This window comes from Moschus berezovskii, chromosome Y (genome assembly GCF_049115385.1).
Source record: "Moschus berezovskii isolate FMDL1 chromosome Y, NW_MosBer_1.0, whole genome shotgun sequence".
NCBI classification, from domain to species: Eukaryota; Metazoa; Chordata; class Mammalia; order Artiodactyla; family Moschidae; genus Moschus; species Moschus berezovskii.
In genome coordinates this window covers 61,520,973-61,547,242 of record NC_142489.1, presented here as the reverse complement: position 1 = coordinate 61,547,242, position 26,270 = coordinate 61,520,973, and positions in this window count along the sequence as shown.

The following is a 26,270-nucleotide window of genomic DNA, read 5'->3' as shown; positions in this document are numbered from 1 at the left end:
TCTGTAGGTCGCATATTGGCGTAAGTGCAAAATGTTTCTACGTGAAGCACAGAACTTAGTGTTTCAAATATGAATAGATGCATGTAAATTCCACGTATGAAATATGGAATTCTCTATATTTCATATGTGAATTTCTCAACCCTCAATTTCCACAATGAAAATGGAGATCTCACTTGATCTTAGCCAAAAGGGTACACAGTTTCACTTTCAGTTGTTTGTGAATCCATTTGGTAAGGGATAACACATTTGTTTACCAAACCTTGAAAGGAATGGCTGATGCAATTTGCAGTGGGAGAGTGAATTTCTATCTCCTTTTATAAGCTGCATATTATAGCTGTGAATCTTCCCCTCTCTGCATTGCCTACAGCTGTGCACTAACTAAGGCATCTCACAGAAAGGTAGATTTCATCCTGTCACCTGTATAGTACCTAAAACCATAGGAATGACATTACCAAGAATGTTCCCAAAATTTAGAGCACATTAAACAAGACTAATGGTTCTAATGGTGTGAATCACTCACTCTCTCTCACACACACACACACATAATGACCTCTTAATTAAGTAACAAATCTTACTGGTTGTAGTTCAGACAAGAACCCTCCCAAATCAGGCAGCACATGTTACTGCAAATTAGCATCTGGATAACTAATATAATTTTAAACCTCTTCATTAAGCTAATTACTGAACAGTGCTGAATGTCACCAGAACACAATACTTAACAACGTGCATAGCTAACATTGTATATCTTCAATTATGTCTCAATAACTAGTCAGGTAATAGACATTTTAGGAAGGACAAATAAAGTTGGCTTGGAGGTTTTAGGGAAGATTTTCCTCATTTGAAATAATCATTTAAATGTCAAACTTGAAGTATAGCTCTTATTTCATCCCAGTAGTTGACAAACGTGGTACCGAGAGCCCTTCTAGCTAAACTTTAACCTCTGTGAATACCTTACTCAATCTCTAGTTAATCCCTTTACCCGAAAATCGGCTCAGACATTCTAAGTAGGGACTGATCAAGTACCTACAGGCCATTGCATACACCCAGAGGAACTGCTGTTCTATCAAATTTTCTAATTCACGTCACAAATCAGTAAGTCCAGCAAGAAACCCCGAGAGCTAAGTGAGTCAAACAGGACCACTGGGAAAACAGCACTATAGGAATTACACGGCTAAGACCCTGTGCTGCTAGGCGAATAGGGAATTTTTATTGAGAATAGAGTTTGGATATTCATCATATCCAGTCTTTTCTTTCTTAATATGGTCCATTTCAGACTGGTACAAGTACTGCATACAATTCAGTTTAATGCAGAAAGCAATTCACTTTTTTGAACAAGAGGGAACAAAATAACACCCCACGAGATGTGGAATCAGGGCCTCAACTTGACAATGTAGGCTTTTTCAGTCTGGGTTTTAAGTATACTGAGCATGTCTGGAAGAAGGTCAGCATTCTAGATCCCACCAAGGACTTATTCAAATGACAGACACTGGGAAACTCTCTTATAATAATCTAAATGAAACTTTTAAAAGATCTTTCTTCTGAAAAAGAAACTTCTTATCTCCTAGATATTTCTACATAATTGACCAATAATTGTCTCCAATAATTGTCTTGCCTTACTCCTAAACCTGCTTTAGTATTTTTCTCAAAAAAATGGGAACTCAGTTCCAATTGTTAAAAAAAAAAAAAAAAATGGCACAGTCATCATTGACTTTCTTCCTTCACAGGCCACATTTCAGTCTTTGGCAAATCTAGCTTTTGAACACTTCTCATCTTCTTCACTTACAGTGAAGGTTTCAAGTCATCATTACTGCTAACCTTCTTTATTTATTGTTGTTCCGTCATTATGTCATGTCTGCCTCTTTGTGATTCCATGGACTGCAGCACACCAGGCTTCCCTGTCCATCACCAACTCCCAAAGCTTGCTCAAAATCATGTCCATCCTATCGGTGATACCATCCACCCATCTCATCCTCTGTCATCCCCTTCCCCTCCTGCCTTCAATCTTTCCCAGCATCAGGGTCTTTTCCAATGAGTTGGCTCTTTGCTTCAGGTGGTCAAAGTATTGGAGCTTAAGTTACAGCATCAGTCCTTCTAATGAAATTTTAGGACTGATTTCCTTTAGGATTGGCTGGTTTGATCTCCTTGCAGTCCAAGGAACTCTCAAGCATCTACCCAACCATCAGAATTTGAAAGCCTCAGTTCTGTCACTCTATCCTGTCAATTCATTTTATTCCACTGTTAGTACCCCTCAGTGATTTTCTGTATCATTTTGAGTAAAAATAAAAGTCTTTGCAGTTAAAATAAAAAAAGAAGAGAAAAGGAAAACAATGAAAATCTCTTTATTTCATATGAAAATCTGTATGCATATTTCTCTACATGAAAATGGGAATTAAATGTATTTCACTTATACATTCAGTTCAGTTCAGTTCAGTCGCTCAGTTGTGTCCGACTCTTAGCGACCCCATGAACCACAGCAAGCCTATACATAACTGGATGCTAAATTTCCTACATGACATCTGGAATTTTGTGTATTTCACTTATTAAATGCTAGCCATTGATTTTAGTATACAAAATAAGGAATTTTGATTCTTTCACATATGCCAATCTGGGCACAGATTTTCTTCCTTTAAATATGGAATTCTCTATATTTCACACATAAAAACCCAATCGCAGTTGGACTCCATTAAAAAATGAATTACCTATATTCCATTTAGCAAAATATGGGCCCAAATTCCAATTGTTTCTATTTCACAAATGAAAATCTCACTCTGATTTTCCTAAATGAAATATGGATTTCTATAATTTCCGTATTTCAAACTCTAGGCATGGTGCTTTTTTCCATGAAGTATGAAATAATTTTGTTTCATATCACCTATACAGTTGCCAGATTTCCTACTAGAAATATGGAATTACTTATTTCACATAGGCAAAGCAATGCCTATATTCCTATTTGAAATATCAATTTTCTACAATTTACATATGAATATTTGGTGAAGATTTTTTTTTTCCTACATTATATATAGAATTTTCTACACTTCACAGCTAAAAATCAGGATAGTTATTTTTCCTACAAGGAATGAGGAGTTCTTTTTCTTGAACAAGACCATCTGGGTGCAGATTTTCCTACATGAAAAATGGAAGTCTCTGCTTTTCAATTCTTTACCATCTATGCCACTAGGGAACTTGAATGGTTTTAGGAAGACTTACAATCTCTTTCTAAAATTAACCCCGAGAAAAGATGTCCATTTCATTATAGGGTTCTGGAATGTGAAAACAGAGATTCAGAAGATACCTGGTGTAATGGGCATGTTTGGTCTTGGTGTATGAAGTGAGGTGGGACAAAGACTAGCAATATTTTTGCAAATAGAAAGGATGAAAATGAAAATAGTGACAGACAGTTTTGTTCGATTCCAAAATATCTGGGGACAGTGACTATATCCACGAAAATAAAAGACCCCTGCTCCTGGGAAGAAAAGCTATGATAAGCCTAGACATAGATACAATGTAATGAAAAAGAGAGACATCTCTTTGACAATAAAGGTCCATATAGTCAGAGCTATGCTTTTACCAGTAGACATGTATGGATGTGCTAGTTTCACTATAAGGAAGGCTGATTGCCGAAGAATTGAGACTTTGCAACTGGATGGGAAAAGATGGCTCTTGAAAGATCCTTGTCCAGTAAGGAGATCAACCCCACCAATCCTAAAGGAAACTAACCCTAAATATCCATTGGAAAGACTGAGGTTGAAGCTGAAATTACAATATTTGGCTCCCCTGGTGTGAAGAAATAATACATGGGAAAAGATTGAGGTTCTGCCTTGTCACTGAAAAAAATAATTATTATCGGCTCTGATATGGGTAGATGGAGGACAGGAGGAGAAGGGAACGACAAAGGGTGTGAACTTTCGACAGCATCACTTGACTCCATAAACATGAGTCTTAGCAAAGTATTGGAGACAGTAAGAGTAGGGATATCTGGAGTGCTGCTGTCCACAGTCTTGCAAACAGTTGGACATGACTGAGTGAGAGAATATCACCAACAACTGTATTTCACATATATCAATCGGGATGAGATTTTCGACCTTGAAACATGGAATTCTCTATATGTCCATAGAAAAATTAGATATTCCTGCTTTCTCTACTTCTTTAATGAATGTCTTGGTACAGAACTTACCTCCTAAACTATGACAGTTTGAATATATCATACACCAAAATCTGAATTAAAATATTTTGACATGGAATATGGACATGAAAAATGACATGGAATATTTGATATTTCAAAAATGAAAATCTATGGATAAATTTTCATATGTGAAATAACATGTGATTATGGATGCATTACCAAATTTTCTGTTTCATATGTTGAAATTACACTAGATAGTCCTACATGAAAGATAAAATTCTCAGTTTCACATAAGAACCACTACGTGCAGGTTTTAGGACATGAACTATCAAACTCTCTAAAATTCACAAATGAAAATCTGGGGACAGATTTTTCAATTAAAACTAGGGAATTTTCTGTATATTATATGAAAGTATGGACACAGAATTTTCTGCATGAAATAGGAAATCTTGATGCAATTTGCAGATTTCTCATTTGAAAATCTGTGTGCCGCTTTTGTTATGAAACACAGATTGCTCTGCATTTCATATTTGAAAAATGGCATCGTTTTGCTACAAAAAATATGGAATCTTCTATTTCATATAAGACAATGTGATTTTCATGTTTGAGCAATAAAATTCTCTATATTTCACCGAAACAATCTTCTGACAAGAAATACGGAATCTGGTATACTTCACATTTGAAAATCTGAGGACAGATTTGCTCATATGAATTACAAAGCCTCTATTATTCACATTTGAAAAGCTGTGTCAGATTTTTCGCGCATAAAATACAGAATTGTCCATGATTCAGAAGAGCTGACTCATTTGCAAAGAACCTGATGGTGGGAAAGATTGAAGGCAGGAGAAGGGGACGACAGAAAATGAGATGGTTAGATGGCATCATGGATTAAATGGACATAAATCTGGTTAAACTCTGAGAGTTGGTGATGGACAGGGAGGCCTGGCGTGCTGTTGTCCATGGGATCGCTAAGAGTCAGACACAACTGAGTAAATGAACTGAACTGATGATTCAAAAATTAAGATCTTGGACGAGCACAAAAATATAGAATCAACTTATTTCTCGTCTGACTGATACCTGATTTCCCTATTTACATTTATAATTCTCTGTATTGCATTGATGAAAGTCCATGTGAAATTTTCCCAAAATGAAATACGAAATAAAGTCTATGTGTCACATGAAAGTTTGGGTGCAAATATTTCTACAGGGAAATGTGTACATCTCTATAGTAATATGTGAATTTTTAGATTTTGGATTCCCCACATGGCCAGTGGAAATCTGTATATTTCATATGTAAAAATTTTGATGCCATTTTCCTGCATGAAATACGGAATGATCCCTATTTCTTGCGAAAACCTGGTCAAAAACTTTCGCACACGAAATATGGAATCTCAGCAATTAATTCATGAAAATATGGGTGTAGATAGTCTCATGTGCATTTTGGAATCCTCCAAATTTCACATATAAAACCAAGGCACTTACTTTCTGACATGAAATACGGTAGTCTTTATATTTTTTATTTCACCATTTAGGTGTAACTATTTCGAGCTGATATATGGAATTCTCTGTATATCACTATTTAGATCTGCTAGCAGATGTACCTGTAAGCAATATGGAATTTCTATATTTCACATATTACAATGATGACGTTTAAACAGGAAATAAGGATTTTTGTTCATTTCACAGAAAAAACCAGGGTTCAGATTTTCTGACAAGACATATGATCAGTATATAGTTCAGATATTGTAATTTGATCTGGGTTCCTCTGCATTTTCTAAAACCAGCTTGAAAAGACAAAGGAATGAGAGATCAAATTGCTAACATCTGCTGGATCATTGGAAGAGCAAGAGAGTTCCAGAAAGACATCTATTTCTGTTTTATTGACTATGTCAAAGCCTTTGAGTGTGTTGATTACAATAAACTGTGGAAAATTCTGAAAGAAATGGGAATACTAGACCACCTGACCTGTTTTTCAGAAACCTATATGTAGTTCAGGAAGCAACATTTAGAGCTGGACATGGAACAACAGAGTGGTTCCAAATAGAAAAAGGAATACATCAAGGTTGTATATTGTCACCTTGCTTATTTAACTTATATGCAGAGTACATCGTGAGAAACTCTGGGCAGGAAGAAGCACAAGTTAGATTCAAACTGCTGGGAGAAATATCAATAACCAGAGATATGTTGATGACACCACCTTTATAGCAGAGAGTGAAGAGGAACTGAAAAGCCTCTTGTTGAAAATGAAAGAGGAGAGTGAAAAAGTTGGCTTACAGCTCAACTTTCAGAAAACTAAGATCGTGGCATCGGGTCCCATCACTTCATGGAAATAAATGGAGAAACAGTGGAAACAGCATCAGGCTTTACTTTGGGGGGCTCCAAAATCACTGAAGATGGTGATTGCGGACATGAAATTAAAAGACGCTTACTCCTTGGAGGGAAAGTTATGACCAACCTAGGTAGCATATTAAAAAGCAGAGACATTACATTGCCAAAAGAGGTCCGTCTAGTTAAGGCTATGGTTTTTCCAGTGGTCATGAATGGATGTGAGATCTGGACTGTGAAAAAGGCTGAGTGCTGAAGAATTGATGCTTTTGAACTGTGCTTTTGGAGAAGGGTCTTGAGAGTCCCTTCGACTGCAAGGAAATGCAACCAGCCTATCCTAAAGAGATCAGTCCTGGGTGTTCATTGGAAGGACTAATGTTGAAGCTGAAACCCCAATATTTTGCCACTTCATGCGAAGAGCTGACTCATTGGAAAAAACCCTGATGCTGGGAGGGATTGAGGGAAGGAGGAGAAGGGGATGACAGAGGATGAGATGGTTGGATGGTATCACTGACTTAATCGACATGAGTTTGGGTAAACTCCGGGAGCTGGTGATTCACAGGAAGGCCTGGGGCGATGTGTTTCACAGGGTCACAAATAGTTGGACACGACTGAGCGACTGAACTGATAGTTGATTTGAGAACTGGATGCCTTAATAAATATCAGATTTTCTTGTACCTACAGCCATCATGGGAATGTAATTCAACATATCAATATAACCGGTTAAAGATTTTTGTAAAGCCTAAATTCCTGTGAATGAAGAACTATTGTTTTTGAAATAAATAATAAAGGGGATTTAAAAGAACACACAGATTGCCATTCATCCATAACCGATAGGTAAAAGACATTGTGTGACAAATACAATGAACATCTCAAAGAAGTAATGCAATAGAATTAAATACAACAAATTAAAAATACTAGAATATATAAAATGCACAAGTACTAGACAGTTGATTGTTGATGGTTCTGTCCCACCTCTTTTACGGTAATTTTTCTTTTGGGGAAAAGTTTTCAATCTTTAGACATGCACATATGCAGCAAAATATAATGTACAGTCACTTTAATTTTTATTGCTGTTTTCTTAATAAGTGTGTTATGAATTTAGACATAGTTTTCTGAGATTTGCATTGCATTTCTCATTAAGGTGCACACATATTCAGTTCTACTTTTGACTTCCAAGATAATGTGAGATTCATTAAGAATAATGATGTTTAAAAAAGATTATTATACTTTTAAAACTTATTATTATTATTATTTGCAGTATACTTGCTTTACATTGTTTGGTTAGTTTCTCCCCTAAAGCAAAATTAGGGAATCCTGCAGTCCTTCAGGTCATGAACACTAGTAAACAAGATAGTGACTAAACAGCAACCACACATATATCTCCATATTTTTGACTTCTTTCTAAATCTGGTTACCACAGTGCCTTAAGTAGACTTCCCTGTGCTGTACATATAGATCAAAAGTATATATGCTTCTGTTGTAATCTCCCAGTTGCTACCATCACCAGGCATTACATCCTTGATAACCGTATATTTCTTCTCCATTGCTGTGTCCCTATCTATTCTTCTCATAGAGAATCATCTATTCCAGTTTTACCTAGATCCCATATATTTGTGTTAATATGTGATATTTCTTTTCCTCTTTTGTCTTAGCTTTATTGTATCTGACACTGTCTCTGTCCTTCTACATCTATGCAATGTACCTGATTTCATTCCAACCTAAGACTATGGTATGTATGTACCAACTCATTTTATCCATTCCTGTCTAGATGAATGGATATTTCTGTTGCTTCCATGTGCTGCTATTGCAAATATTGCTGCCATCAATATTGAGGTTGTGCATCTTTTGGAATTATTATTTTCCTCATGAAAATTATTGGCAATTATTGGGATTTCTTGAACATATGGTAGCTTCGTTCGTATTTTTAAATGAACCCTGTTCTATTCTCCATTTTAATCGATCATTGTCCCTTCCTAGCAACAGAACAGGGTTGTTTTGTCTACTCCACACCCTCTTCAGAATTAGTTTTGTGTGGATTTTTTTTTATATGAGTATTCAGACAAATGTAAGCTGATACCTTCACTGAAGACTTTATTTCACTAGCTCTTACAATTAGTGATGATGAGCATCTTTTCCATTATTGTTGGGCATCTGTATGTCTTCTTAGGAGAAATGTCTATTTTATCATCTGTTCATTTGTTCCAATTCGGTTGTTTGTTTTGCTATTATTGAGCCACATTAGATGCTTCCATATTTTTGGAGATTCTTTTGTTGTCATTATCTTCAGTTGCAAATGTTTTTCCCATAATGAGACTTCATTTTTGTCTTGATTATGGGTTGGCTGTGCAAAATGTTTAAGTATAATTAGGTCTCTTTATTTAATTTTGGTTTTACTTTCATTTCAGAGTAGGTAGGTAAAAAAAAAAAAGTTGCTGCTGCATTTCATGTCACAATGTATTCTACCTACTCTTTCCTCAAATATTATTGATTTACAGTTTCTGGCCTTATATGTACGTCTTTAATCCATCTTGAATTTTTCTTTTTCTATGGTGCTAAGGACTCACTGGAAAAGACTCTGATGCTGGGAAAGTTTGGGGGGCAGGAGGAGAAGGGAACGACAGAGAATGAGATGCTGGATGGCATCACTAACTCAATGGACTTGAGTTTGAGTGAACTCTGGGAGTTGGTGACGGACAGGGAGGCATGGCGTGCTATGATTCATGGGGTCGCAGAGAGTCGGACATGACTGAGCGACTGAATTGAACTGAACTGAAGGAGTGACTGAACTGAACTGCACTGAAAGGAGTGACTAAAGTTGATCCACTGGAGGATTGAGTGGCTAACCACCCCCTTTATACTTGCAACGGGACTTCCACGAACTATATAAAAAGGCAGCACAGTATGACTCCAAAACATGGTCACCCAGGATGGTAGGTGCCAAATATGCTGCTTGGGAGGAGCAGAGGGTAATAACTAATGTTTCCAGAAAGCAATAAATGGTTGCCCCAAAGTGGAAATAAACCTCATTGTTTATGTGTCTGGAGATGAAAGTAAAACGGAAAGCTATAAAGAACAGTATTTCAGGGCAACCTGGAATGTTAGATCCATGAAAAATTTAAATTGAATGTGGTATAATAGGAGACGGCAATAGCCAACTCATTACAAAAAACCTGATTCCGGGGAAGATCGAAGGCAATAGGAGAAGGGGAATAGAAGGATGAAATGATTGGATGGCATCACCTATGCAACGCATATGAACTCGGGAAAACTCCAAGAGGTGGTGAGGGACAGGAAGGACTGGCACGTTGCAGTTCATGGCATCCCAAAAAGTCAGACACAACTCGGTCACAGAAGAATAACCAGGTACTGTTCTACTGTAATCTTTTACTTTTAGCTGTCCAGATTTTTCCAGCTTAACTTGTCAAATATATTATCTTCTTGCCATTGCATATTGCTGCCTTCTTTGTCATAGACTAGGTGATCATTTGGGAAAGAGATTATCTTAGTGTTTACTATCTGTTCCATTGGCTTTAATCCCAATATTGTGCCAATCGCATGCCAGGTGGAAAACAATAGGTTTTTGTATAGACTGAAGTGAGGAAACCTGAGTCCTGCAGATCAGTTTTTCTTTCTTCAGTTTGCATGGTTACTCAATGTCTTTGTGTTTCCATCAAGTTGTAAAGACTTTTTGTTGTTGTTGTTCTATTTCTGTGAAAAATGTCATTGGTAATTTTATAGGGATGACATTGAATCTGTAACCTCGTTTTTATAGTGTAGCTAGTTTCAACTATTGATTTTTATAGTCCAAATAATAGTATATCTCTCATTCCATTGGTGTCGTCTATGATTTGTCTCATCCATACCTTACTCTTTTCTGGCCACAAGTCTTTTCTCTGGTTAGGCAGGTTCATTCTCAAGGATTTTATTTTTCTTATTACAATGGCGAATCATATTGTTTCCTTAATTTTTGTTTTTTATTTTCTCTTGTTATTTATAGGAATGCAGGTGATTTTTTCCTGTTTATTTCTTTACCCAACCACTTCCGTATTAATTTTCTGGTGCAATCTTAGGAGTCTCTGAAATGTAACTTTTTTCAGCAGTGACATTTTTACGTCTTGTTTATCAGTTTGCTGGTATTTTTTTTTTCCCCTTCACTGATTGCTGTAGCTAGGAGTCCCAAGATTATGTTGAATAACAGTGGTGAGAATGGCAAACTTTGTCTTTTTCACAACATTAGGCAACATGCTTTCAGATTCCACCTCTGAAAAACATCGTAGTGCTGGGTTTGTTCATACACGGCCTTTATTAAGTTGAAGATGATCCTCTCTGTTCCCACTTCTTGTACAGCTTTTATCTTAAATGAGTCTTTAATTTTGTCAAAGGTGTTTTCTGCATTGTACTTTAGATGTGTTCAAGACCTCTACTTGGAAACGTTTACTATCTTTCATTGTTCTTTTCTTCTCTGGCCACCTGATGCAAAGTGTTGTCTCATTAAAGAATGCTCTGATACTGAGAATAATTGAAGATAAAAAGAGAAGTGAGTAACAGATGATGAGAGGGTTAGATAGTATCACAAACCCTATGGACATGAGTCTGAACAAATTCTGGGATAGGGAAGGTCAGACTGATGGGACACAGTCCATGGGGTGGCAAAGGGATGGGCATGAACAACTGACTGAACAACAATAGCAAAACATTCTTTCCTGTTATTGACAGTAGTAGATATCCGTGACTACTTCATTTTCTATCTCGCCATACCCTATCTATATCTCAGTTGCACTACTTTCACCACGTACCATGCAAAGATTCAGCCATGTTTGTTGCTATTGCTGTCCCCCAAATGGACCAACGTATATGCGATTTCTCAACTACACATGATTCAGTGGTCTCCTAACCATTCTCCAGCATCCATTTATGTTCCTCAGAAACTCTCTACCTTGCTATAGACAGAGAAAATTGTCACTCATTAGCGAAGCCATGTGATAGAAAGCAAGTTCTTGAGAATAAATACCCTTTCCGGATTCTGTATTCCAACTTTGTCTCAGTCTTCACATTGTTCGCTTAAGTCTCATTTCTTAAATCACACTGAAGTTTCATTGTGTTTTGTTCTTCCCAGTCTCACTGTGCAGACCCAGTTCTTCCGTTTTCCTTGATTTTTCTTTTTAATTAATGTCTATGAGATCTTATTTTAACTTCCTCAGGAAACTATTTATCACTTTACAAATCATTTTGATATTTTAATTTTAGATTGATCTTTTTGATGAGCTTTGATAGACTGTCCTCTCCAAAAGGAATAAATTATGACAACCCCCATCTATTTTAGCTTGTGATTCTACTCGCCTCTATTCAGGATTAAAGGATTGTATTTGAGTAATACAACCTGAATGGGTGTGCATCATAGTCACTGAGTTATGCCCAACTCTGCAAACTCAAGGACTGCAGCCCAACAAACTTGATTGCCCATGGACATTCCAGGCAATTATATTAGAGTGGATCGCCATTTCCTTCTCCAGGGCAACAAGAATACTGGAACTATTAAGAAATATATTTTTTCAGCTTATAAATCTTGATAAATTCTGAATTTACAGACAGAATTCACACCAAAGAAAAAGAGTATCTTGATTGTAAGTTAAAATCACCAACTTTTTCTGTCTATCCCACAATCAGGTTCAAAAAAAGCATTAGCATATCTGAAAAGCATATTTTTAGATTATTAATATGACTAAGTAATATAAAAAAAAAAAGCAAAAAAGAAATCTCAGAGATCTATATCATGGTTAATAAATAGAGGCATATAATGACATTTCTCTTCAAGAGAAATTGAGACTAGAATATATGAATCTTTCTCACTTTCTTTTTCTTGGTAAATGTTATTTGGCATTCCCGGTCATAGTTTTTCATCAGGATCCCTTCAATCAGGGTCCATACTTGTTTTTCTAGTGAATTATTGGTGAGTGCTTTCAGGAAAAATGAAATGAGGGAAACAAGATACAGCAGAGTGAAACTAAATGCAATCTCAAGTGGAGGCGAAATCTCACTGGGTGCAGAATTTTCTACATCAAATGTGTAATTGTGTATATTTTACATATGAATGTCCTAGTGCAGATTTTCATCTTCATATATGGAATTCTCGATATATAACGTATGAAAATCTGAGTGGAAGTCTTCTGAAAACAAGTGAAAATTTGCATATTTGGAATGTAAATTTTCTTCAATATTCGCAAATAAATCAATGTAATACCCACATTAAAAAAATGAAAAATAAAAACCATATGATTATCGCAATAGATGCAGAGAAAGCCTTTGACAAAATTCAACATCCATGTATGATAAAAACCCTCCAGAAGGTGGGAATAGAAGGAACATTCCTCAACATAATAAAAGCTACATATACGACAAACCCACAGCAAACATTTTCCTCAATGGTGAAAAATTGAAAGTGTTCCCCCTAAAGTCAGGAATAAGACAAGGGTGCCCACTCTCACCACTAATGTTCAACATAATCTTGGAAGTTTTGGTCACAGCAACCAGCGCAGAAAAAGACATAAAAGGAATCCAAATTGGAAAAGAAATAAAACTCTCACTGTCTGCAGATGACATGATCCTCTACACAGAAAACCCTAAAGACTTTAACAGAAAATCACTAGAAGTAATCAATGAATATAATAAAGTTGAGGATATAAAATCAACACACAGAAATTTCTTGCATTCCTATACACTAATAATGAGAAAATAGAGAAGTTAAGGAGATAATTCCATTCACCATTGTAATGGAAAGAATAAAACACTTAGGAATGTATCTATCTAAAGAAACAAACAAAAAATAAACTATATATAGAAAACTATAAAACACTGGTGAAAGAAATCAGACAGGACACTAATAGATGGAGAAACATTTCCTGTTCATGGATTGGAAGAATAAATATTGTGAAAATGAATATATTACCCAAAGTAATTTATAGTTTCAATGCAATCCTTATCAAACTACCAACAGTATTTTTCACAGAGCTAGAAAAAAAATTTTCACAATTAGTATGGAAAAACAAAAAATCTCGAATAGCCAAAGCAATCTTGAGAAAGATGACTGGAACTGGGGGAATCAACAAGCTGGACTTCAGGCTGTACTGCAAAGCCACAGTCAAGACAGTTTGGTACTGGTATGAAGACAGAAATATAGATCAATGGAACAAAATAGGAAGCCCAGAGATAAATCTATGCACCTGTGACACCTATCTTTGATAAAGGAGGCAAGAATATTCAAAGGAGAAAAGACAATCTCCTTAACAAGTGATGCTTGGAATACTGGTCAACCACTTGTAAAAGAATGAAACTAGAACACTCCCTAACACCATACACAAAAATAAACTCAAAATGGATTAAGGATATAAATGTAAGACCAGAAACTATAAAACTCCTAGAGGAGAACATAGGCAAAACCCTCTCCGACATAAATCACAGCAGGATCCCCCATGATCCACCTCCCAGAATATTAGAAATAAAAGCAAAAATAAACAATGGGACCTAATTAAAATTAAAAGCTTCTGCACAGCAAAGAAAACTATAAGCAAGGTGAAAAGACAGCCTTCAGAATGGAAGAAAACCATAGCAAATGAAGCAACTGACAAAGAATTAATCTGAAACATATACAAGCAGCTCCTGAACTCAATTTCAGAAGAATAAATGGCCCAATCAAAACATGGGCCAGAGAACTAAACAGAGATTTCTACAAAGAAGACATACAGATGGCTAACAAACACATGAAAATATGCTCAAAATCACTCAGAGAAATGCAATACAAAACCACAATGATGTACCATTTCATGCCAGTCAGAATGGCTGCTGTCCAAAATTCTACAAGTAAAAAATGCTGTAGAGGGTGTGGAGAAAAGGGAACCCTCTTACACTGTTGGTGGGAATGCAAACTAGTACAACCACTATGGAGAAAAGTGTGGAGATTCCTTAAAAACTGGAAATAGAACTGCCATACGACCCAGCAATCCCACTACTGGGCATATACACCGAGGAAACCAGAATTGAAAGAGACTCATGCACTCCAATGTTGATCGCAGCACTGTTTATTAAAGCCAGGATGTGGAGGCTACCTGGATGTCCATCTGCAGACGAATGGATAAGAAATCTGTGGCACATATACACTATGAAATAGTACTCAGCCATTAAAAAGAATGCATTTGAATGAGTTCTAATGAGGTGGATGAAACTGGGTCCTACTATACAGAGCGAAGTAAGCCAGAATGTAAAACATCATTACAGTATACTAATGCATATACATGGAATTTAGAAAAATGATAAGGATAACCCTGTACACGAGACAGCAAAAGAGACACAGATGTATAGAACAGTCTTTGGACTCTGTGGGAGAGGGCAATGGTGGGATGATTTGGGGGAATGACATTGAAACATGTATATTATCATATGTGAAACGAGTTGCAAATCCAGGTTTGATGCATGATACAGAATGCTCAGGGCTGGTGCACTGGGATGAACCAGAGGGATGGGACGGGAAGGAAGGAATGAGGGAGGAGGGTTCAAGATGAAGAACACAGGCACACCAGGGTCAGATTCAAGGCAATATATGGCAAAACCAATACAATAATATAAAGTAAATAATAATAATAATAAATAGCAAAAAAGAAATGTAGTGTATTCCAGATAGTCAGATTTTCACATGTGCAATAATGAAAAATCCATATTTCTCATTAGAAACTTAGTGCCAAGATGTTGGCTTATGAAATATACAAAATTCCACATAACATGTGGTCTATCTGCGAGCAGATGTTCATATGTGAAATACAGACTATTCTTTAATTCATTATGGAAATTATGAGACTCCATTTTCAATATGAAGTGCAGATGCTTCCCAATTTCACTTAAGAAAATCTGTGATTGCATTGCCATATGTAATATTCAGAGAAAGCCATTTTTCATAACATTCTGCACCAGGATTTTCATCTGTGTAGCAGAGAGAATATCGTATTTCATACAGGAATTATTGAACTTAGATTAACATACATGAACATAGAAAATTCCATGATCCAGGGACCACTAGTCACTCCCAGGTTTCCAAGTGTGAAATATAAGGATTCTACCTTTCATGTTGGAAAATCAGCAACAAGATTTTCTTATGTGGACTGTAAAAAATTCTACATTTCATGATAGAACATTTTTACACAACATTCATCATACAGGAGAACCAGTTAGTTGTTTTTCTTATGTGAATATCAACATAAAATTTTGTATGTAAACATATAGAAAAAATGTCATGCTATATGTAAAATACACAGAGTTGCATTTGGGATGACTGATTTTAGAGTTTTGCCTATGAAATATAAACATTTCCAAATTTCATCTAAATTTTAAATTTGTGCCTAAATTTTTATTTTTTGCCTAAATTTTCATGTGTGAAATACGGAGAATGTTATAGGTCATGGAGGAAAAGAAAATCTAACACACTTTTTAAATGTGAAAGAGTACTCCATTTTTCATGAAGGATAAGGTATGTCCAGATTCTCACATGTTAGTTACACACAAGGATGTTATATTTCTTGTTCAACAAAAATACTATGCCCAGAATTTAATATATTGAATTTATAAAATGTCATGTTTCAGTAGAGAATCTGTCCCCAGATTTTCTCATGCAAAACATAGAGAAGTCTTTATTTTTTATAAGGTAATTTGTGTCCAGGTTTTCTCATACTGAACACAGAGATTTCCATATTTCATGTAGGAAAATCACAGTGCAGCTTTTCATGTGTCATGTTGAAGAGTCTGCATATTTCATGTAAGATAAAATGTGTCCAAAATTTCATATGTGAAATATACAGTATTCTATGTCTCAGGTGGTATGTCTGATACCCAGTTATTCATATTTAAAATGTATAGAATTCAATATTCTATGTTTAAATTGCAGCTCAGTTGTTCACATATCACGCACAGAAAATTCCAAATTTCTATAATTAAATTTTGTGCGCAGTTTTTCAAATGTGAAATAGTGCTTATTCCATAGTTTATTAGAATAACATGCCCTCAACACTCAGATTACCAGATTAACAATATAGGAAAGTCACACTTCAAGCTTAAAAATACGAAGTGATATGTTCATATACCAAATATCAAAGGTCCATAACATACATATGAATATCTTTGTGCAGTCTTGCTTATTAGCATTCAGACTTTCTAATTACGTTTGAAAATGTATCCACACTTTCTCCTATTAAAAAAAAAAAAAACACAAAATTGTATTTCAGGTCTCAACAATGAACCTATAGTGCTACATGTGAAATTCACATTTCATATGTCAGATAAAAAAAATCACCAGCCTTTCTTATTCCAAATATGCAAAGTTTCATGTGTTGTCAGAAAACATTCATTCAGATTTTCATATTTGATGTATCAAGAATTTCATAATGAAGATGAAAATCTTCACTACTATGCTCATATGTAAAATATACATAATTGCACCTGAGTTGGTGATGGACTGGGAGGCCTGTCGAGTTGTGATTCATGAGGTCATGAAGAGTCGGACATGACTGAGCAACTGAACTGACCTGAACTGAACTGATATTTGATGTAGAAATTCTACACACAGTGCAATTTTTCCTCCACTTGAGATTAGATTTATTTTCACTCTGCTGTGTCTTGCTTCCCTCATTCCATTTCTTCCAAAAATCCTCACCAATAATTCACTTGAAAAGCAAGTATGGACCCTGATTTAAGGAATCTTGATGAAAATTTATCACCAGGAATGCCAAATAACATTCGCCAAGAAAACGAAAGAGAGAAAGATTAATAATCTAGCCTCAATTTCTCTTGAAGAAAAATGCATTATTTGCCTCTATTTTCTAACTATGATATATATCTCTGAGATTTCTTTTTGCCTTTTTTTAATATTCCTTAGCTACATTAATAATTGAAAATTATGCTTTTCAGAGAAGCTGATGATTTTTTCTATACCTGATTGTGGGATAGACAACAAAAATTGGTGATTTTAACTTGCAATCAAGTTATTTTATTCTTTTTAGGGATGTGAAGACTGAGAAAAAGTTAGAATACAGAATCCTGAAAGGGTATTTATTCTCAAGAACTTGCTTTCTATCGCATGGCTTCGCTAGTGAGAGACAATTTTCTCTGTCTGTAGCGAGGTAGAAATTTCTGAGGAACATAAATGGATGCTGGAGAATGGTTAGGAGACCATTGAATCATGTGTAGTTGAGAAATCACATATGCTTTGGTCCATTTGGGGGACAACAATAGCAACAAACATGGCTGAATCTTTGCATGGTACGTGGTGAAAGTAGTGCAACTGAGATACAGATAGGGTATGGTGAAATAGAAAATGAAGTAGTCACGGATATCTACTACTGTCAATAACAGGAAAGAATGTTTTGCTATTGTTGTTCAGTCAGTTATTCATGCCCATCCCTTTGCCACCCCATGGATTGTGTCCCATCAGGCTGACCTTCCCTATCTCCCAGAATTTGTTCAGACTCATGTCCATAGGGTTTATGATGTTATCTAATTCTCTCATTATCTGCTACCCACGTCTCTTTTTACCTTCAATTCCATCACTTCATGGGAAATAGATGGAAACTGCAGATGCTGATTGCAGCCATGAAATTAAAAGATGCTTACTCCTTGGAAGGAAAGCTATGACCAACTTAGATAGTATATTACAAAGCACAGACATTACTTTGCCAACAAAGGTCCGTCTAGTCAAGGCTATGGTTTTTCCCATGGTCATGTATGGATGTGAGATTTGGACTGTGAAGAAAGCTGATTGCCGAAGAATTGATATTTTTGAACTATGGTGCTGGAGAAGATTCTTGAGAGTCCCTTGGACTGAAAGGAGATCCAAACAGTCCATTCTAAAGGAGATCAATCCTGGGTGTTCATTGGAAGGACTGATACTGAAGCTGAAATTGCAATACTTTGGCCACCTCATGCGACAAGTTGACTCACTGCAAAAGACTCTGATGTTGGGAAAAGTTGGGGGTGGGAGGAGAAGGGGACGACCGAGAATGAGATGGCTGGATGGCATCACCGACTCTGTGTACATGAGTTTGAGTGAACTCCGGGAGTTGATAATGGACAGGGAGGCCTGGCGTGCTGTGATTCATGGGGTCGCAGAGTGTAGGCCATGACTGAGCGACTGAACTGAACTGATTCCCAGTATCAGAGCACTCGTTAATGAGACAGCACTTTGCATCAAGTGGCCAGATGAGAAAAGAACAATGAAAGATAATAAACGTTTCCAAGGAGAGGTGTTGAAAACATCTAAGACACAGATGCAGAAAGCACCTTGGACAAAATTAAACACTTATTTAAGAAAAACCCTGTGCAGGAAGTGGGAACAGAGGATCATCTTCATCTTAATAAAGGCCATGTATGGATAAACCCACCACTAAAATGCTTCTCATAGGTGAAAACTGAAAATATTTTGCCTAAGATCATGAGAAAGTTAAATTTTGCTGCTCTCACCACTGTTACTCAAAATAATCTTGGGTCTGTTAGCTACAGCAAACAGTGTAGAAGAAGAAGAAGAAGAAAATTACCAGCAAACTGAAAAATAAGAGGTAAAAGTGTCACTATTTTTCGACACAATTTATTATGTCACAGAATCCTAAGATGGCACCAGAAATTTAATCCAAAGTTGTTGGATTAAAAAAATAAACAGGAAGATATCTCCTGCATTCCTATAAATAACAAGAGAAAACCAAAAACAAAAATTAAGGAAATAATCTGATTCACCATTGTAACAGGAAAAATGAAATATTGGGTATAATCCTGCCTAAACTGAAAAATGACTTTTGTGACAGAAATAATAAGGTATGGATGAGACAAATAAAAGATGATAAGCCCTTTAGAGAGGGTGCAGAGAAAAGGGAACCCTCTTACATTTTTGGTGGGAATGCAAACTTGTACAGCCACTGTGGAGAACAGGGTGGAGATTCCTTTAAAAAACTGGAAAATAGGACTGTCATATGGCAGATCAATCCCACTGCTGGGGGTACAACCGAGGAAACCAGAATTAAGAAAGAGATTTGTATCCCACTGTTCATTGCAGCACTGCTTACAACCGCCAGGACATGGAAGCAAATGAGATAGCCATCGGTAGACAAATGGATAAGAAAGCTCTGGTACATATACACAATGGAATACTCAGTTCAGTTCAGTTCATTCACTCAGTCGTGTCCGACTCTCCGCAACCCCATGAGTCACAGCATGCCAGGACTCCCTGTCCATCACCAACTCCTGGAATTCACTCAAGGTCAATCTAGTCAAGGCTATGGTTTTTCCCGTGGTCATGTATGGATGTGAGAGTTGGACTGTGAAGGATACTAATTGCCAAAGAAATGATGCTTTTGAACTGTGGTGTTGGAGAAGACTCTTGAGAGTCCCTTGTACTGAAAGGAGATTCAACCAGTCCATTCTAAAGAAGATCAATCCTGGGTTTACATTGGAAGGACTGATGCTAAAGCTGAAACTGCAATACTTTTTGCCACCTCATGCGACGAGTTGACTCACTGGAAAAAAAAAAAAAAGGAATATTACTCAGCTATTAAAAACAATGCATTTGAATCAGTGCTAATGAGGTGAATGAAACTAGAGCCTATTATTCAGAGTGAATTAAGTTGGAGAGGAAAACACCGATACAGAATATTAACACAAATAGAATTTAGAAAAATAGTAACAATGAGCCTGTATTTGAGACTGCAAAATAGACACAGATGTAAAAAACAGACTTTTGGACTCTGTGGGAGCAGGCAAGGGTGGGATGATTTGAGAGAATAGCATTGAAATATGTATATTACCTTACGTGAAATTGATCACAAGTCCATGTTTGATGCATGAGACAGGGTGCTCAGGGCTGGTGTACTGGAATGACCCTGAGGGATGGGATGGAGAGGGAAGTGGGAGGGAGTTCAGGATGGGGAACACATGTACACCCATGGTTGATTCATGTCAATGTATGGCAAAAACCACTACAATATTGTCAAGTAATCAGCCTTCAATTAAAATGGATACTTTTTTTTTTTTTAAGAAAGGTGACAGAAATGAAATAAGAGATATACTATTTTGGGGGCTTTAAAAATCAATAGGTGAAAATGGCTACACTACGAAAAGGAGTTTGCAAATTCAGTATCATCCCTATTAAATTACCAATGACATTTTTCACAGAATAGAACCAAAAAAAAAAAAATCTTTACATCTTGATGGAAACACAAAGATTTGAATAACCGTGCAAACTTGGGAAAGAGAAACTGAGCTGCAGGACTCAGGTTTCCTCACTTCAGTCTATACAAAAAATATGTAGTTTTGAAAATGACATGCAATTAGCACAATATTGGGATTAAAGCCAATGGAACAGATAGAAAACCCTAAAATAATCTCTTCCAATGATCACCTAATCTTTGACAAAGAAGGCAACAATATTCAATGGCAAGAAGATAATATATTTGACAATTTAAGCTGGAAAATCCAGACAGCTAAAAGTATTAGAATACAGTTAGAACACGACCTGGTTATTCTTCTGTGGCCGAATCGTTTCTGACATTTTAGGATGCCATGAACTGCAGCATGCCAGTCTTTCCTGTCCCTCACCACCTCTTGGAGTTTGCCCGAGTTCATATCTATTGCATAGGTAATGCCATCCAATCATCTCATTTTTGTTTCCCCCTTCTCCTGCTGCCTTCAATCTTTCCCAGAACCAGGGTCTTTTTCAACGAGTTGGCTGTTGCCATCTCCTGTTATACCTCATTCAATTTAAATTTTTCATGAATCTAACAATCTAGGTTGCCCTGCAATACTGTTCTTCACAGCATTCCATTTTACTTTCATCTCCAGACATATAAACAATGAGGCTTATTTCCATTTTGTGGCAACCAATTACTGCTTTCTGGAAACGTTAGTTATTAACTTCTGCTTCTCTCAGGTAGCATATTAGGCATCTACCATCCTGGGAGACTCATTTTTTGGTATCACACCTTGTTGCCTTTTTATACAGTTTATAGAGGTGCCATAGCAAGTATAATGGGGTGGTGTGCCATTCCCTGCTCCAGTGGATCACATTTAGTCACTCCTTAGCACCATAGAATAAGACAAATTCAAGATGGATTAAAGACCTACTTATAAGGCCAGAAACTGTAAATCAATAATATTTGAGGAAAGCATAGGTAGAATACATTGTGACATGGAATGTAGCATCAACTTTTTTTTTTTTTTTAACTACCTCCTTGGGAAATGAAAATAAAACCAAAAATATATAAAGAGACTTAACTAAACTTAAATATGTTGCAAAGGAAACCAATAAGCAAGAGAGAAATGAAGTCTCATTATGGGAAAAACATTTGCAACTGAAGATAAAGACAACAGAAGAATCTCCAAAATATGGAAGCAGCTCATGTGGCTCAATAACAGCCAAATGAACAACCCAACTGAAACAAATGAATAGGTGATGAAATAGACACTTCTCATAAGAAGATATACAGATGTCCAATAATATTTGTAAAAATGTTCAGCATCACTAACTGTGAGAGAAATGGAAATAAATTCTTCAATGGTGGTATCAACTCACATATATCTGAATAACCATTATCAAAATAAAAAAATCCACACAAAAAGTGCTAAGAGAGGGTTCTAAGTAAACAGAGCAATCCTGTACTGTTGTTAGGAATGCACATTGATAGATTACGATGGAGAAGAATATAGGGGATCGTTTAAAAATAAGAATGAAGCTACCATATGTTCAAGAAATCCAATAATTGTCAACAATTTTCATGAGGAAAATCATAATTCCAAAAGATGCACAACGTCAATATTGATGGCAGCATTATTTGCAAAGCACGACATGGAAGCAACAGAAATATCCATTCATCTAGAGAGGAACGGATAAAATGAGTTGGTCCATAGTCTTAAGATGGAGTGAAATCAGGTAAATTTCATAGATGCAGAAGGACAGAAACAGTGTCAGATACAATAAAGCTAAGACAAAAGAGGAAAAGAAATATCACATATTAACACAAATATGTGGGATCTAGGTAAAACTGGAATAGATGACTCTCTATGAGAAGCATAGATAGGGACACAGCAATGGAGAAGAAATATACGGTTATCAAGGATGTAATGCCTGGTGGTAGTAGGAATTAGGAGATTACAGCAGACGCACATATGCACATATACTTCTGATCTGTATGCACAGCACAGGAAAGTCTTAGTGCACTGTGGTGACCAGATTTAGAAAGAAATCAAAAATATGGAGATAGATGTATGGTTGCTGTTTAGTCACTATTTCGTTTACTAGACTTTATGACGTGAAGGACTGCAGCATTCTCTAATTTTGCATTAGGGGAGAAACTAACAAAATAATGGAAAACAAGTATACTCCAAAAAAATTAAGTTTTAAAAGCATATTAGCTTTTTTATAAACATCATTATTCTTAATGAATCTCACATTATCTTGGAAGTGAAAAGTAGAACTGTAAATGTGTACACCTTAATGACAAATGCAATGCCAATATCGGAATACTACAACCAAATTCATAACACACTTATTCAGAAGACAGCAATAAAAATTAAAAGTGACTGTACATTATATTTTGCTGCACATGTGCATGTCTAAAGATTGAAAAATTTTCCCCAAAAGAAAAATTACCTTAAAAGAGTTGGGACAGAACCATGAACAATCAACTCTGCCTAGCTGACCCATGATATGTACTTGTGCATTTTATATATTATAGTGTTTTAATTTTTTAATTTAATTCTATTGTATTGTTCTTTAAAATATTCATTATATTTGTCACACAACGTCTTTTACATGTTACCATATGTTATGGATGAATGACAATATACGTGCTCTTTTAAATCTTTATTTACTTTAAAATTGATATTTCTTCATTCACAGGAATTTAAGCTTTACAAAATCTTTAAATGGTTATACTGATATTTTGAATTACATTCCCATGATGGCTGTAGATACAAGAAAATCTGAATTTTATTAAGGCATCCAGTTTAAAGGTATCTTTCTCCAATCAGCTATCACTTGAGTTCAGTTCAGTTGCTTAGTGGTGTCCGACTCTTTGCGACCCCATGAATGGGAGCACGCCTGGCCTCCCTGTCAATCACCAACACCTGCAGTCCACCGAGTCGATGATCCCCTCCAACCATCTAATCCACCATCTAATGTTCTGTCATCCCCTTCTCTTCCTGCTCTCAATCTTCCCCAGCATCAGGGTCTTTTCAAATGAGTCAGCTCTTCGCATCTGAAGGCCAAAGTACTGCAGTTTCAGCTTTAACATCAGTCCTTAAAATGCACAACCAGGACAGATCTCCTTTAGAATGGACTGGTTGGATTTCCTGGAAGTCCAAGGGACTCTCAATAATCTTCTCCAACAACACAGTTCAAAAGAATCATTCTGCATTCGGCTTTCTTTATAGTCCAACTCTCAGATCCATGCACGACTACTGCAAAAACCATAGCCTTGACTAGACAGACCTTTGTTGGCAAAGTCATTTTCTGCTTTTTAATATCGTGTCTAGGTTGGTCATAACTTTCCTTCCAAAGAGTAAGCGCCTTTTAATTTCATGGCTGCAATCACCTTCTGCAGTGATTTTGGAGCCCAGAAAACTAAAGTCAGCCTCTGTTTCCACTGTTTCCCCATCTATTTGCCATGAAGTGATGGGACCAGTATCTGAATGTTGTTCTTTAAGCCAACTTTTTATTCTCTTCTTTCACGTTCGTTAAGAGGTTATTAATTCTTCTTCACTTTCTGCCATAAGGGTGGTGTCATCTGCATATCTGAGGTTATTGATATTTCTCCCTGCAATCTTGATTCCAGCTTGTGTTTCCTACAGACCAGTGTTTCTCATGATATAATGTGCATATAAGTTAAATAAGCAGGGTGAAATATACAGCTTTGATGTACTCCTTTTCCTGTTTGGAACCAATCTGTTGTTCCATGTCCAGGACTATATATTGCTTCCTGACTTTCATACAAGTTTCTCCATATGCAAGTCAGGTGGTCTGGTATTCCCATATTTAAAAAAAAAATTTACACAGTTCATTGTGATCCACAATTCAAAGGCTTTGGCATAGTCAATAAAGCAGAAACATATGATTTCCTAGATTTCTCTTGTTTTTCCGAAAACCGAGTGGATGTTGGCCATTTGATCTCTAGTTCCTCTGTCTTTTTTTTTTTTTTTCAATTAATTAATTTTTTATTGGAGGCAAATTATTTTACAATATTATATTGGTTGGTTTTGCCATACATTGACATGAATTCGCCCCGGGTTTACATAAGTTCCCCCTCCTGAACCCCCCTCCCACCTCCCTCCTCCCTTTATCCTCCCTCTGGGTCATCCCCGCATGCCAGCCCCGAGCATCCTATAACATGCATTGACCCTGAACTAGTGATTCATTTCACATATGACAACATATGTGTTTCAATGCCATTCTCCCAAATCATCCCACCCTCACCCTCTCCCACAGAGTCCCAAAGACTGATCTATACATCTGTGTCTCTTTTGCTGTCTCGTATACGGGGTTATCATTTGCATCTTTCTAAATTCCATATATATGCGTTAGTATGCTGTATTGGTGTTTTTCTTTCTGGCTTACTTCACTGTGTATAATAGGCTCCAGTTTCATCCACCTCATTAGAACTGATTCAAATGTATTCTTTTTAATGGCTGAATAATACTCCATTGTGTATATGTACCAAAGCTTTCTTATCCATTCATCTGCAGATGGACATCTAGGTTGCTTCCATGTCCTGGGTATTATAAACAGTGCTGCAGTGAACATTGGCGTACATGTATCTCTTTCAATTCTGGTTTCCTCGGTGTGTAAGCCCAGGAGTGTGATTGCTGGATCATATGGCCATTCTCTTTCCAGTTTTTTGAGGAATCTTCACACTGTTCTCCATAGTGGCTGTACTAGTTTGCATTCCCACCAACAGTGTAAGAGGGTTCCTTTCTCTCCACATCCTCTCCAGCATTTATTGCATGTAGACTTTTGGATAGCAGCCATTCTGACAGGTGTGAAATGGTATCTCATTGTGGCTTTGATTTGCATCTCTCTGATTATGAGGGATGTTGAGCATTTTTTCAAGTGTTTGTTAGCCATCTGTATGTCTTTGGATAAATGTCTGTTTAGTTCTTTGGCCCATTTTTTGATTGGGTCATTTATTTTTCTGGAATTGAGCTGCAGGAGCTGCTTGTATATTTTGGAGATTAATCCTGTATCAGTTGCTTCATTTGCTATTAGTTTCTCCCATTCTGAAGGCTGTCTTTTCACCTTGCTTATAGTTTCCTTTGCTGTGCAGAAGCTTTTGATTTTAATTAGGTCCCGTTTGTTTATTTTTGCTTTTATTTCCAATATTCTGGGAGATGGGTCATGGAGGATCCTGCTGTGATTTATGTCGGAGAGTGTTTTGCCTACGTTCTCCTCTAGGAGTTTTATAGTTTCTGGTCTTACATTTAGCTCTCTAATCCATTTTGAGTTTATTTTTGTGTATGGTCTTAGGAAGTGTTCTAGTTTCATTCTTTTACAAGTGGCTGACCAGTTTTCCCAGCACCACTTGTTAAAGAGACTGTCTTTTCTCCATTTTATATTCTTGCCTCCTTTGTCAAAAATGAGGTGTCCATAGGTGCTTGGATTTATCTCTGGGCTTTCTATTTTCTTCCATTGATCTATATTTCTGTCTTTATGTCAGTACCATACTGTCTTGATGACTGTGACTTTGTAGTAGAGCCTGAAGTCCGGCAGGTTAATTCCCCCAGTTCCAGTTTTCTTCCTCAAGATTGC